Source organism: Triturus cristatus, chromosome 2_2, assembly GCF_964204655.1.
Source record: "Triturus cristatus chromosome 2_2, aTriCri1.1, whole genome shotgun sequence".
NCBI lineage: Eukaryota > Metazoa > Chordata > Amphibia > Caudata > Salamandridae > Triturus > Triturus cristatus.
Window position 1 is genome coordinate 459,155,196 of NC_140582.1, and position 13,379 is coordinate 459,168,574.

The 13,379-nt window shown below is 53.6% G+C and overlaps 1 long non-coding RNA gene across 1 annotated transcript in view; it reads left to right on the forward strand.

The window, feature by feature from the left end:
• LOC146862357 (uncharacterized) overlaps positions 1–12,308 on the forward strand; it is a 116,765-nt gene extending 104,457 nt beyond the window's left edge. The window contains exon 3 of the long non-coding RNA XR_014978429.1: positions 12,011–12,308. This is a non-coding gene — a long non-coding RNA (uncharacterized LOC146862357). The remainder of the gene's footprint in view (positions 1–12,010) is intronic.
• Positions 12,309–13,379: the final 1,071 nt, after the last annotated feature.

The following is a 13,379-nucleotide window of genomic DNA, read 5'->3' on the forward strand; positions in this document are numbered from 1 at the left end:
TACACAATCCAATTGAAAATGTGTACTGTGTGTGTGAGAAGAAGGCATAATCCTTAGTGTTGGGATAAAGTGTTCTCCAGGCATCTATGAGCCCTAGATCCTGTATAGCCGGTTATCACATTCTGGGGAAGCTACCAGTGGGCGATGTGTAGGAATGGGTGCTGTCCATACCAGAGGGACACATGAGGTTAAATTCCCCGATCAAGATAATCTCACCTGCTGCAAATCTGCCTATAATGGTCATGAGTGAGTGCAAAAAGGGAACCTGGTTAGAGTTTGGTGCATAGACTGTAGCAAAAGTTACCATTCTCCTCTTGAGGCTTCCATTCACAAGGACAATCCTACCCTCCTTATGCTCGGTTGAAATCTTAGAGAGGCTGTGGAATAGTAGTGCTAAACCTGTTATGTTTAGTAGGTGCTGAGGACTTATACATCAAGGGGTAAGCGTTGTGTCTCAATCTATGGTCCTCATTGCGTTTGAGTTGTGTCTCCCGCAAGGCCACCACATCATAATGTTGATCAAGCAGGTATTTCCACAATTTGTGGTGCTTGTTTGGGTGAGTTTAGGCCCCTAATATTCCAGGAGATGGTAGGGATCACCATAGTGGCTGATGCCCCCTGTTTGTCTGTCCAAAGCCTTCATTCCACTCAATTACCGCAGCTCATCCTCTCTTTAGAGTCTTCCCCTTGACCCTCTTGCCTCTCTCGTCTCCAGGTCCTGTCCCCCAGCGCTGCATCCAGTTCTCTTGTCTACCCCTGAAAAAAATACCATTCATGTGTCAACAAGTATAACAATTGAAACCCCATCCTTGAAACTACCGGGAATGCTGGTCCCAAGATATTTACATCAGGTACAGGAAAATGCAGCTTGCTAGGCGTATCGGTCGGAAACCGCTACCAGGGGATTAGAGTAGCATTATTAGTTAGGCATGTCACAACATGTAGAGTTGGCCCGGGTGGTACTAGTTGAGTTTGGTTCAAGCAGGCCTTAGAAATACTCCTCCATTCACCCCCTATACTCTCTCCGAGAGAAGATCCACCCTAAATTAGTCTCCTTCGCTCATTGTCTCTGTGAGAAACCGGGTAGTCCTCAGTGAAGAGCATGCATTATCGTGTCTAAAAGCATAGACCTGAATATTAGTGTTGTTCACCGCTTTCTCTTTTGCAGTTGACGTCTCTGGGAGAGCCCCTGTCTTGAGATCCATTGGTGCCGCTCCTCGATCTTCCCGGGCCATCCTCAGATTGTTGCATTTCGGAACTTGGTATCTCCAAGAGCGTCATGGCTTACGCCAAGTCCGTGATTTGAAGGACTTTGTTGTGTAGTTCAAAGGCACGTTTAAAAGCCAGAGATATTTGACATGGTTACGTCGCAGCTTGCCTGTCACTGGTCTTAACTGCTGGCATCGGGCTAGGGTTGCCGGCGCGATGGCTTGATAGAGTGAGCAGTTGGCTTCCTGAAATGCAATCTTTTCCATTTTTCAGACTGCCTGCAGAATAGCCTCTTTCACCTTAATAGAGTGGAGTTTTGCCAGCATATCTCGCATCCGCTTCCTCTCTCCTGTTGTCAGGTTGCCCACTTGGTGGACGTTCTTCAATTTAACCTTCCTCGAGGTACCACAGAGAAGCTCTGAGAACAGGACTATGACAAAGGTTTCCAAATCTGGATCCTCCACCCTCTCATTTATATCTCGAATCCTTATATTATCGCATCTCGATCTATTTTCGAGGTCCTCATTTTTCAAGAGAGAGGCCTGCATTTGTGAGTGGAGGGATTGTGTAAGGTCCTCTATGCAGCCGGTGTGTTGTTCCAGGTCGAGAGACTTGGATTCCAGGTCCAGCACCCGGGTACCAACGGAGTCCACGTCATGTTGGAGGGAGGTGAGTTTACTGTTCAAGTCAGCCTGAAGATCTTCCAAAGAAGAGGCCAAGTCTATTTTAAGTTCCTCCCGAAGTTCCATTTTAAGTTTAAAACGTTTTTTATTGAGACAAAACAAACCATGGGGGAGGGGGATAGGAGGCAGGATACATGGAATACAGTCAAAGAAGAAGGGATGCATCTCCAGAGGGTTGGCAATAGGTGGCGCGGTGGCTCAGGGAAGAACACAGTAACTGAACGCTAGAATTACAAGCTGTGGAGTCCCACGCGCGTATCCGACACCCCAAAGCTGAGCAAGAGCATCCCCCCCATCAACACCTTAACAGAACACAATCCCCCCCCTCCCATCCCCCCTCCTCCCAGTAACAAAACAACAACACTCCCCCCTCCCCCCCGTCCTATGGTCCCGCATCAAAGTAGCCCTAACCAGGAAGCCCCGCTCCCCCCCCCCTCCCCGGGGGTCCCCATCTCACATGTAAGCTAGTCCGCCGGGGTCACCGGCGGCCTCAGCCTGAGAAGCCTAAGGTACCTCGGGCAGGTGAGCTCCCGGAATTCAGTGGACAGCAGCGCTAGAAAGGGTTGCCATAGCTCTTCAAATTGGTCTATCTCCCCCGCAACCGCAAGCGACAGCTTCTCCATCCCCAGCACATGCCAGAGCCTATGCAGCCAACCGGTGATGGAGGGGACGGTGGATGTGCGCCAGTGGATCAGAATGTTCTGAACCGCAGACCCCAGCGCTATTGCAATCTGCCTACCCCTGCGGGACTTCAGTGGGTACATTAGGTCATTGGGGAGGCCCAGCAGGACATACGCCGGGAGTCGCGGCAGCTCTATCCCAAAATGCTCATCCACCTCGTCCAAGACTTCTTTCCAGTAGGCGGTCAGCACTGGGCAATCCCATAGGATGTGTGTAAGGGTACCTTCCTGCCCGCAGCTCCGCCAGCACCCCTTGTCAGTGTGTTTATGCATTTCATACAGTCTCTCCGGGGTGTAGTACCAGTATGTGGACACCTTAGTGAATGTCTCCGTAAGGCCCGTGTGATATGCAGAGTGCCGAGCCCGATACGCAATTTTGTCCCATTCCCTGTGGCTGAGTGTCCTACCCAATTCCCTGTGCCAGCGCTCCCTCCCCGGGTTGTAGTAGTGAAACGGCGGGGGTTGTAGGTGTTTGTACAGATCAGTGATCAGTTTAGCGTCGGAGGTCCGAGTAGCCAACCACCGCTCGTACGGTGTAATTGGACGGGCAGCGGTGGCACGCACCTGAGGCTGGAGGGCCCAATGCCGAACTTGCATGTAGCGCAATCTGTCCAGCTCCGTCAGGCCGAACTCCTGGCGGAGTTGCTGAAAAGGAACCACGCCTTCCGGGCCATAGATCTGGAAGAGTGCCCTGCAGCCCGCCCGTACCCAGTGGGAGAAAACCCCCGGCTCCATCCCTGGGGAGAAGTCCGGGTTGCCCATAATGGGCGTAAGCGGCGAAGGGAAGGTGGTGAGGCCCCGGGTCTCGCAGACCGCGTCCCACACACGCAGGGGGACCCGCGTAACAAAGGAAGCGTAAAGATTAGGGGGGCGATGCGTGCGGCGCAAGAATGGAACCTCTTGTAAGGTGCGGCCCGCCACTGCCTGGTCTTGGAAGAGCCAATGTTTGTCGGACTCCCACCTGCTCCACTCCACCAGATAGCGAAGCTGTGCCGCCTGAAAGTACTTACGGAGGTCCGGAATGCCGAGACCCCCCGCTTCCGGAGCAAGCGTGGAGAGGACCCTCTTCATGCGTGGCCTGCGGCCCTGCCAGACAAAGTGGGAGATGTCAACCTGCATTTGTCGGATCCAGCCCACCGGGGGTTGGAGCGGAAGGGCTCGGAAAAGATATAGTATCTGGGGCAGCACCGTCATTTTGACCGCCGCGATTCGCCCCAGCCAGGACAGCAAGCCTTTGTTCCATCGGCCAAGCTCGTCCTTGATCTTCCTGCTGAGGGAGGCATAATTGGCCGTAACCATCTCCGATAATGTAGGCGCCAGCAGAATCCCCAGATACGGCACCGTGGACGAGGACCACTGCATGGGGAAGAGCCGTTGAAGATCCCTCCTGGTTTCCGCAGCCAGGGATACGTCTAATGCCATCGACTTGCTCATATTCATTTTGAAGCCGGCCACCCCCGCAAAGGCGTCCAACTCTCGGAGGCAAGCAGGCAGCGACCTCCTAGGGTCGTCCAAAGTCAGCAGGACGTCATCCGCGTAGAGACTGACGGTGTGGACGTACTGGCCCATCCGGACCCCGACAGCATCCGGATTATTACGGATCCTCTGAGCAAACGGCTCCATGTAGAGGGCAAACAGGAGCGGCGAGAGAGGGCAGCCCTGCCGCGTGCCGCGCTCGATGGCGAAGCCACCAGAGCTACACCCGTTTACCCGCACCGACGCTGAAGGATGCTTATAGCAATTAAATACCATGGTGCGGAACTTATCGCCGATTCCCAGTTTTTTGAGGACCCGCTCAAGATACGGCCAGTGAACTCTGTCGAAGGCCTTCTCCGCATCAACGGACAACAACATCCGCTCCCCCGAGATCCTTGAGGCCTTCTCCAGAACATGCGTCACCCTCTTGGTGTTGTCAACCGTCTGTCTACCGGGCACAAAACCAGCCTGGTCCGCCTCCACCAGGTCGGGGAGGTGTGGACCCAGCCTGGATGCGAGAATCCCCGTGTACAACTTGAGGTCGACATTTAGGAGCGAGATGGGCCGGTACGAGCCGCAGAGGGCCCGGTCCTTCCCAGGCTTCGGGATTACCGCGACCGTCGCCCTCAGGAGATCCGGAGGGATGGCTCCCGGTTCGGAGAAAGAGTTAAACAGCCGCGTAAGAACAGGGGCCACGGTCGTGCAAAAAGTCTTGTAGAATAGCGACGTGTACCCGTCCGGGCCCGGGGCCTTGCCATGTTTCAGCCGCGCGATAGCCGAAACCACTTCCTCCACATGGATGTCCCGCTCCAGGTGGTCAGCCTGAGCCGGGTCCAGCACCGGGAGGGTCACCGACTCCAAATAGCTATCGGCATCCCGTGGCGAGGAGGGCTCCTCAGCATACAGCGCCTCGTAGAAGCCGCGGAAAGTCTCCGCTACCTCCGCGTCCCCGGAGACAACCCCCCCATCCGCACCCACCAGTTCTTTCACCACGCTGCGCTGTTGCGTGACCCGAAGCCGGTGTGCTAGGAGCTTGCCACATCTGTCCCCCCCAGTGTAGTAGGCATGTTTCAAGCGTAAGGCGGCGTACTCCGCCCTATCAAGATCCAGAGCGGAGAGGAGCTTCCTCGCTGCCTTCAACTGCCTCCATACTCTCGGCGCTCCCGTACGGCGGTGGACCTGCTCAAGCTCCCGGACTTGAGCTGTCAACTCATCCCTCTTCAGTTGCCGCTCCTTATTCTCGGCTGCAGAGATAGAGATGAATTCCCCCCGTAGGACGGCCTTCAGTGCCGCCCACTGTGTCGCCTGCGAAGTGTCAGTGTTGCTGTTGTGAGTGAGATAGTCCTGTATGACCTCCCCGACGCGCTGTACCACCGATTTTTTGTGTAGAAGTGTGTCCCGGAGGCGCCACGCCCCCCGAGAGGGGGAGGCCGCCGGCCACCGGAAAACGCCGGTGACTGGAGAGTGGTCAGACAGGGTCAGGACCCCGATGTCCGCTGCCGTGGCAGCGGCACGCATCGGTCCACTCACCAGGAGGTAGTCCAGCCGTGAGTAGGTGCGGTGTGCGTGCGAGAAGAAAGAGTAGTCCCTATCCGTGGGGTGCAGGGAGCGCCAGAGATCGTGCAAGTCCATTTCCGCAATCCGGGCCTTCCCAGCCTGGGACAGTTCCCCCGTCTGCGGAAAGCGTTGCGCCGATCTGTCCATCCCAGAGTCAAAGACAATGTTGAGGTCTCCGCCCAAGATAACGTGTCGGTCTGGGGAAGCAGTGACATCCACCAGCGCGGAATCTAGGAAGCGCTCTTGATGCTCGTTTGGGCTATAAACGGAGCCAACCGTAAATGCTATGCCTCCCAGGCGCATGCGATACGCAAGGAGCCTCCCCTTCTGTTCAGCACACTTATGCAACACCTCCCCCCGAAAGGAGCTCGCTAGGAGAATGGCCACCCCCGCCGTCTTGTTCGCTGCCGAGGAAAAGAACTGGGTGGGGAACTTAGCAGAGCGCATCCTATGGCAGTCTCGGGGCAATAAGTGTGTCTCCTGCAAAAGGCAGATGTCCGCCTGCGTCCCCTCCAGCAACGACAGGATCGCTCTGCGCTTCACCGGGTTATTCAGACCCTGAACATTAAGGGTCACTACCTTTAGGCCCGGCATTCCTCGCAGGGATCGGGAGCGCCATGCAATGGATAGGGAATCAGCGGGTGGGGCGCGCGGGGCCGCAGCGCGGGACAAGCCAAAACAAAGCGGGCGTAGACAACATCGGACGGGACCTTCCCAACCCCAAAATAACCCCCTCCCCCACCCAAAACCCAACCTCGGCAACTAGCCATCCCCAAACTCAAACACCCCATAGTCTCAGTCAAGCCCCAAAACGGGCAAGTCCGTAGAAAAGAGCAAAGTGGACGTCCAGCCACTCACCTCCCCCCGCTCCCCCCAACCCCCCCGCCCCGTGCCAAGCATGTTAAGAAGCTAAAGACATCTCCCCCCGGAGTGTGTGTTAGGCCGTCAAGGCCACGCTAGAGGAGCCGGTCGAGTCCCCGGCCGCCGCCCTCAGGGCGTCAGCCCTGTCCGCCCTAATGGTAGGGGAGTCCGGGCGCCCCGCGCCGGTCGCTGAGCGCCGCCTCGTTGACCTCCGCCGATTCCGTCCCTCCGAGGACCTCCACGACGGCGTAGCTCCCTCCTCCTCCGCTGCCGTGAGCCCCAGGACACCACAAATGTCTTGCAAGGAGCGTAGCTGGTGTAATACTCCGTTCCACCGAAAAATCAAGCGGAAGGGGTGACCCCAAGAGTACGGCGTCTCATGCTCGCGCAGAAAGTCAGTGGCAATCCTAAAGGACCTGCGTTTCTGCAGAGTGATGGCGGAGAGGTCCTGGTAAAGCGCCACCGGCCGATCCCGAAAGGTCAGGGGCTGTTTCCTGCGGGCTTCAGCCATGATACGCTCCTTTAATGGAAAGTCGGGCAGGAAGGCCAGAATGTCCGGTGGGGGTGCCGATGGCTGGCGCTGACGGCCAACCCTATGCGCCCTGTCGATGCTGATGGGAAAGTCCGCGGCCTCCCCCAGGATCTCTCGGAACAGGGCCCGCAAGTAGTCCCCCAGATCGGACCCCTCATCCGCAGTCGGCACGCCACGCACTCGGATGTTGTTCCTCCGAGATCTGTTCTCAAGGTCCTCAGAGTGGGCCTGGAGCTCCACACACTGTTCCCGGAGGCGAAGAACGTCCTGCTGGAGATGGACTATCTCCTCCGCTCGCTGGTGGCCCTCCGTCTCCGCCGCTTCCACACGCTCACCTAGGCCCTCCACTTCTCTGCGCACTTCTCGGACCTCGCTGGCCACCTCCCGCTTCAGTGTCTGGAAGTCCTCCCTGAGGGAGCTAAACAGTTCCTCCATAAAGGCCCTCGTGACAGGTGGCTCCCCTCCAGTCACATCTGCCGGAGCCCGGGAGGGCCCCGGTGAGGGTTGTGTCCTGTCCCGCAGGTGTTGGGCCCTGCCAAGCATGTCCGGCAGAGTACGGTCCCCTTTCTTCGGGCCTCCTTTTCCAGACATCGCCAGCGCCGCAGTCGGGCACCGATCCAGGCGCCCCAGGGATGCTCAGCCGCCGGCAAGCACTCGGCCCGGGTATCCCCCACAAGTGAGGTCGCTGCGTCACAGGTGACAAAATGGCGGCCTAGTCCGGTCACCGTCAGCCGCAGGAGCTAGCGTGAGACAACCAAGGGGGCCGCAGCGGAGGGGTCCCAACAGCTCATCCCTCCGGTAGTCCACCCAGCAATAGCGGGAGGTCGCCCGCAGCCAGCAGCCAGGACTCCAGCGGAGGCCGCCACCACCGCTCCTTCGGGGACAAAATGGCGGCCGGGCGGAGCAAGCCAAAACGACTAGGCCCGGCGACACCTCCGGGGCCTCCGAGGCACCCCGCAGTAAAATAAGTGCCACCACCGGCCCCCGATTGTCACGCACAGGGGGCCAGATGATCCGACCCCATCAGAGAGTCCGCCGTACCTCGGCTAGGGGTCAGGGCTTCCGCAATGCAAGGTGTCGCCATCACCAGTCCGAGTGCCGGGGCACCCGTCCCAAGCCTTCCACACCGTCGGGCCCCTTCCCGCCAGGCTCCTTCAGTCACCGTCGAGCGGCGGGCAGATCCCCTCCAGACCGCAACTTTCAGCACCAGGCCCAACCGAGGCGTCCGGACAGCTCTCCAATACGCTCCGCCCCTCGGGCTCGCCGCCGTCGTCCTGTGATCTCGGGCGAACTTTTGGGGGGGTTCCCCCGGGGCGATCCGAACCAAAACAGCACCGGTGTATGCCCCTGATGTTCCGCCACGCTCCTCTCCCGCGCTGAGCCTCAGCGGGGGGAGAGAAGCATAAGAAAAGGGCTTTAGCTTGGCCGGGCCGGAGGAGCTACGGGAGGAAGCGTCCGCTCACCCCGCCATCTTGGCCACGCCCCCCGAAGTTCCATTTTAAACGAATGTATGACGTTACAACGCATACATTTACAATGCATGGCTTTACAACGCAGTATTTACATTGCAACATCCTTTACAACGCATTCTTTTATATCGCATGCCAATACATTGCATTTTCAGAAACTACCTTTACAACGCATTCCATTACATCGCATTATACCTTTACAACGCATACCATTACAATGCATACCATTACATCGCATTTAAGGTAAGTGTTGGATAGTATAGGGGTAATAATTACTATTCTAACTCCAGTGAGTGTAACAGTAGGGTAAGAATTGGATAGTGTAGGGGTAAAAATTACTTTTCTAACTCCAGTGAGTGCAACAGTAGAGTAAGTGTTGGATAGTGTAGGGGTAAAAATTACTATTGTAACTTCAGTGAGTGCAACAGTAGAGTAAGTGTTGAATAGTGTAATGGTACTATGCGTTGTAATGGTATGCATTGTAATGACTTGCGATGTAATTCCTGCGTTGTATTGACATGCGTTGTAGTGACATGCGTTGTAATGACATGCAATGTAATGGCTGCGCTGTAATGACATGCGATGTAAAGGATGTTGCGATGTAATGACTGCTATGTAAAGGTAGTGCGATGTAATGACTGCGTTGTAAAGGTTGTTTCCCATTTTAAACTCTTGCAAGGAAGAGAGTTCTTCTTTCGTGAGGGACATAGTGTCTCCTGCAGCTGCTCTTGATAAACTGTCTCAAGATTCTGCTGGGGTGAAATAGCTGGACACCCTGTTGAGCTGTTGCCTTTTCACAGGCATAAAGAATGACAATGCTGTTAGTTACAGAGTCCGGTATTGAGTACTATTCTTAGGTGAGGCCCCACTCTGTCTAGCTTAGGTCTTTCAGAGAGGTGAATGGCAGACCTGAAGGGGGTGCCCATTCCTGTCCCTAAAGACCCCACCCGCATGATCGCTCCATGCTGCAGGGGTAGTCGGTGTTTATGGGTGAGACGTGCTCCAAAGAGGCCAAAACAAGGCTCCACTCACTGTTTCGTGCTACCTGTATTCTTTGGTAGCCATTGACCACTCCTGAAAGCCCCATGAGAGCTGGGTCTGGTCAATTGGTCAATACTCTAAGCAGGATCTGTGCTCCTCCACGGCCCCTTCCAAAGTCTCTGTGCAGTCGCAGGATATATGAATTGCATAGCGGTGCTCAATTCAGATTGAGGGGTCTCTGAGGCTTGTCCTAGGCGCTTGTTTCCTTAAATAAAAATGGCTTTACATTCATGCACTAGCTGTGGGGAAGCCTGAAGGGAAACTTTGCCAGTCTTGGGAGGACCTCATTCAATCTGCAATTCGGGATCAGGCAGTCGGTCGGTCATCCCCCTGATGATGTGGACCGCCTTATCCAGAACACTGGTGCTGAGGCCCTAAAAAAGCTGCCAGAACCAGCGGGTAATGGTGAGAGAGCTATGGGGGGGGGGGGTGTCAGGGGCAGCTTGTTGGGCACCTTTATTCCTGTGCGTGCAGAAGTACTGTCATCTAAAAATAAGCAAAGCCGGTCCCGCAGCCCCTGGTGCTCAAAGCTACTTGCCTCGGTGTGGAGGTCTCGTTGAGCTACCTGTGCACTCCCTCCCACAGGTCACATCAGTAGCTATTCAGGGTTGTTCAGTTCAGTGGGGTGGCTCTGTAATGTGGGGCTGAGCTGCGGCAGGCCCAGGTGCGGGGACGTCACTTACAGCGCCCTATTCTGTTCAGTCTTTAGTAGCCCCTTTGCGCCTCTAGTGTAGTACTCTGCCCCGCTGCCACTTGGGCCAGGGTAAAGTCAAATCGGCCCCAGTTCTCTCCACCATTCAGTCACGGGTGCCGCTGTTACACGAGTCTGCCGCCATCGTGTCACCGGCCTCATTCTCCGAATCCGTGCTCATCCGCCTCACTGCTGGGGCCACCATTACTCAGTGGGTTGTCCTCTGTGTCTCTGCATGTTTATGTTGCCTCTATGGTCCAAAGTGCTCTGTTAGCAGATGCTTTGCCATTACTTTGCTCATAACAGTAGCAGAACCTCCAAAGATTAAGTCCACTTGCCCATCTTGGCTGGCCACGCCCCCTTGCTTTCATTTTTGAGTACTATAGTTCCTAAGATCCGAACATTAGTACCCACCAGGGATGCTTCCACAAAACCACTGACTTCCACAGGACCTCCAAAAAATTTTAGGCAGCCAGATGTCATCATTATTACCATCTTAACACAACACAAGGGTGGCAATTGTGTCTAGGTATCTTAAAAAAAATATGATTGAAGTTTGAATGTGTGTATTTATTTATTGTATTTATTTATTTATTCATAAAGTATTATATAGTGCGAACAAGATCCCGAAGGATATCAGAGCGCTTTACAAAAGGATGGAAGGAAGGTAATAAATGCAATATCGACATCAACAAGAATAACATACATGAATAATTACAGGACAAAGGGGTCAAAGGAGAGTAATACAATAACCGGCACATAGCGGGCGAAGAGGGGGCAAACGATGAGGTAGAGATGAGTAGCATCCAATGAAGGTCTAACGGTTGTAGGATCAGTGACTTAGGGCAGCGATCCTAACCCATTTACGGTAAGAACTTGTTCATTAGGAATCTTTTGGCTTCCAATTTGAAAGCCACCGTTTAGAGGAGAATCTGCGTAATTCCGGTGGAAGAGAGTTCCAGATCTTCGGGGCTGCGCCGGAGGACGCTCGGTGGCAGGTTCTCTTTTTGTTAAAGATGTGTGGTTTCAAGAGGAAAGTGTTAGAACTTCTTGAGGGTCTACCACCACCGGATAATTCAAGCTTTTGCGCTAGGTAACTGGGAGTTTTTAAATGGAGGGCTTTGTGCGCCAGACAAGCAATCTTTAGCTGAATTCGAGCTTCATAGGGCAACCATTTAAGGGATTTTAGGACTGGGGATATGTGCGCATTTCTTTTGGTACCTGTAACCAGTCTAGCCGCAGCGTTCAGTGATGCCCTTAGTGGAGCCAAGGTATATTTGGGGAGGTGCATGTAAACACAGCAAAAATAAAAAGGCTTACCATGTATGGGTCATTACCTTGGCATGTTTTAAACTGGCAAGTATATTTTCCTGCTGTAAATATAGCATTTTTCAGCAAGATGCAATTCACATTAATGGCTCAGGTCTGTGTTTTTTCCTTCATCTGCAAACTTTTATAAAACTAAAGAAGGGTAAAGCAATAATTTTGTAGGTGAAGGGGTAATAATTAAAATAAAATTCATTGTATTTACTTAAAATAGTCTTGCTCACGCCATTTATATATTATAGCCCACTGAAAGAAGCCCCTGTAAGATGAGAGAGTTAGCAAGCCTAGTGCACTAAGGCAAACTGTGAGATATCCCTCAGCTCCGTGCACCGTGACCTTTAACATGCGGTACTCTCAGGGCAGTGAAACATCTCCCCTCTCATGAATGCATGCCTTTGCGTTATCACTTCCGTGACTTTATGTTGTTGCTGCAATATACTACCATAAATCATTTTGAATCGGTGGATGGATGTTTTGTCTTTCAGGTCGATTGGTGATTGGCTCGCTCACATTCGAAAACCTGTGGCTTATACGGAAAACAACAGAGCTCGAAAGCTCCAAAAACACACGAGAGGAACCGCCAGAGTCCAGAACAGACATCCCTTAACCCGGAAGGAGCCGCCGGAGTCCAGAACACACACCCCTTCACCCGGAAGGAACCACCTGAGTCCAGAACACACATCCCTTCACACGGGTGGAGCCGCCTGAGTCCAGGACACACATTCCTTCATCACTGCAGTGACGATCCCTATTCTACCTAAAAATAAAACATGACCAAATGTGGCCCTTTGCGTTTGTCTCTGTTTTCACTTTAAAGCGATGATGCCCAGTGCTTGGAATGAAGGTGTAATTTGTGCATAACTTTATTCGGAGGGCCCCATTCACCTCTCCCGTTCTCTTTTATTTGCCCAGCTGAAGATGCGAAAACAACTTGGATATTATAAAGCAACAGCTAATAATAGCTTGTTATAAACAAGGCGGTTTTGTCTCCGCCACAAATAGAATATTGACTTCCACAGATTGAGCTGTTAATCGCCCCTCTCCATAAAACCCATAGAGTAAGCAAGACTTTAACCTTCAATGATCCCAAGGAATGAAAGTTAAATGCTTTAAATTAAAATGTTTTTGTTCACACCCATTGCATCTCATTCATGGAAGCTAATGAAAGGTGCAGAGAAGGCTAAGTGAAGACTAAGAAAGGGAGACCTATTTCCAGTGGCTGTCCTTTTAACCCGCAAAATAGCAATTTATGACCTCATCATCCTCATGGCGGGGAATTTAACCCAGAGTGATATTTCTGGGGGAAATAACCCCCAAATTGGCATTAAAAGTGTGTTACTGGCTTAAAATTATCGGGCCCATGAACTCCAGACCCTATAATTCTGGACCCAGAGACACCAGGCCTGTGAGTAATACTGTATGCCCTGGCACCTTCCTGCGCCCTCCAGCAGTCCAGGGTCAATCAATCAATCAATCAATCATTTGTAGACCACGCCCGTGAGGGTCTCAAGGTGCTGTGTGTGGGGGGGCTGCTACTATTCGAACAACCAGGTCTTGAGGAGTCACCTGAAGGTCAGCAGGTACTGGGTCTGTTGCAGGTGGATGAGGAGGGTGTTCCATGTCTTGGAGGTGAGAGAAGGATCTGCCGCCAGAGGTCGTTCGGTGGATGTGGCGAGGGTGGGGTCAGGGGAGCGCAGCTGGCGGTTGGGAGTGTAGAAGGTGAGTCGGTTGTTGAGGTACGCTGGTCCAGCGTCGTGGAGTGCTTTGTGAGCATGGGTGAGGAGCTTGAAGGTGATCCTCTTGTTGACGGAGAGCCAGTGCAGATCCCTCAGGTGGGCGGTGATGTGGCTGTGG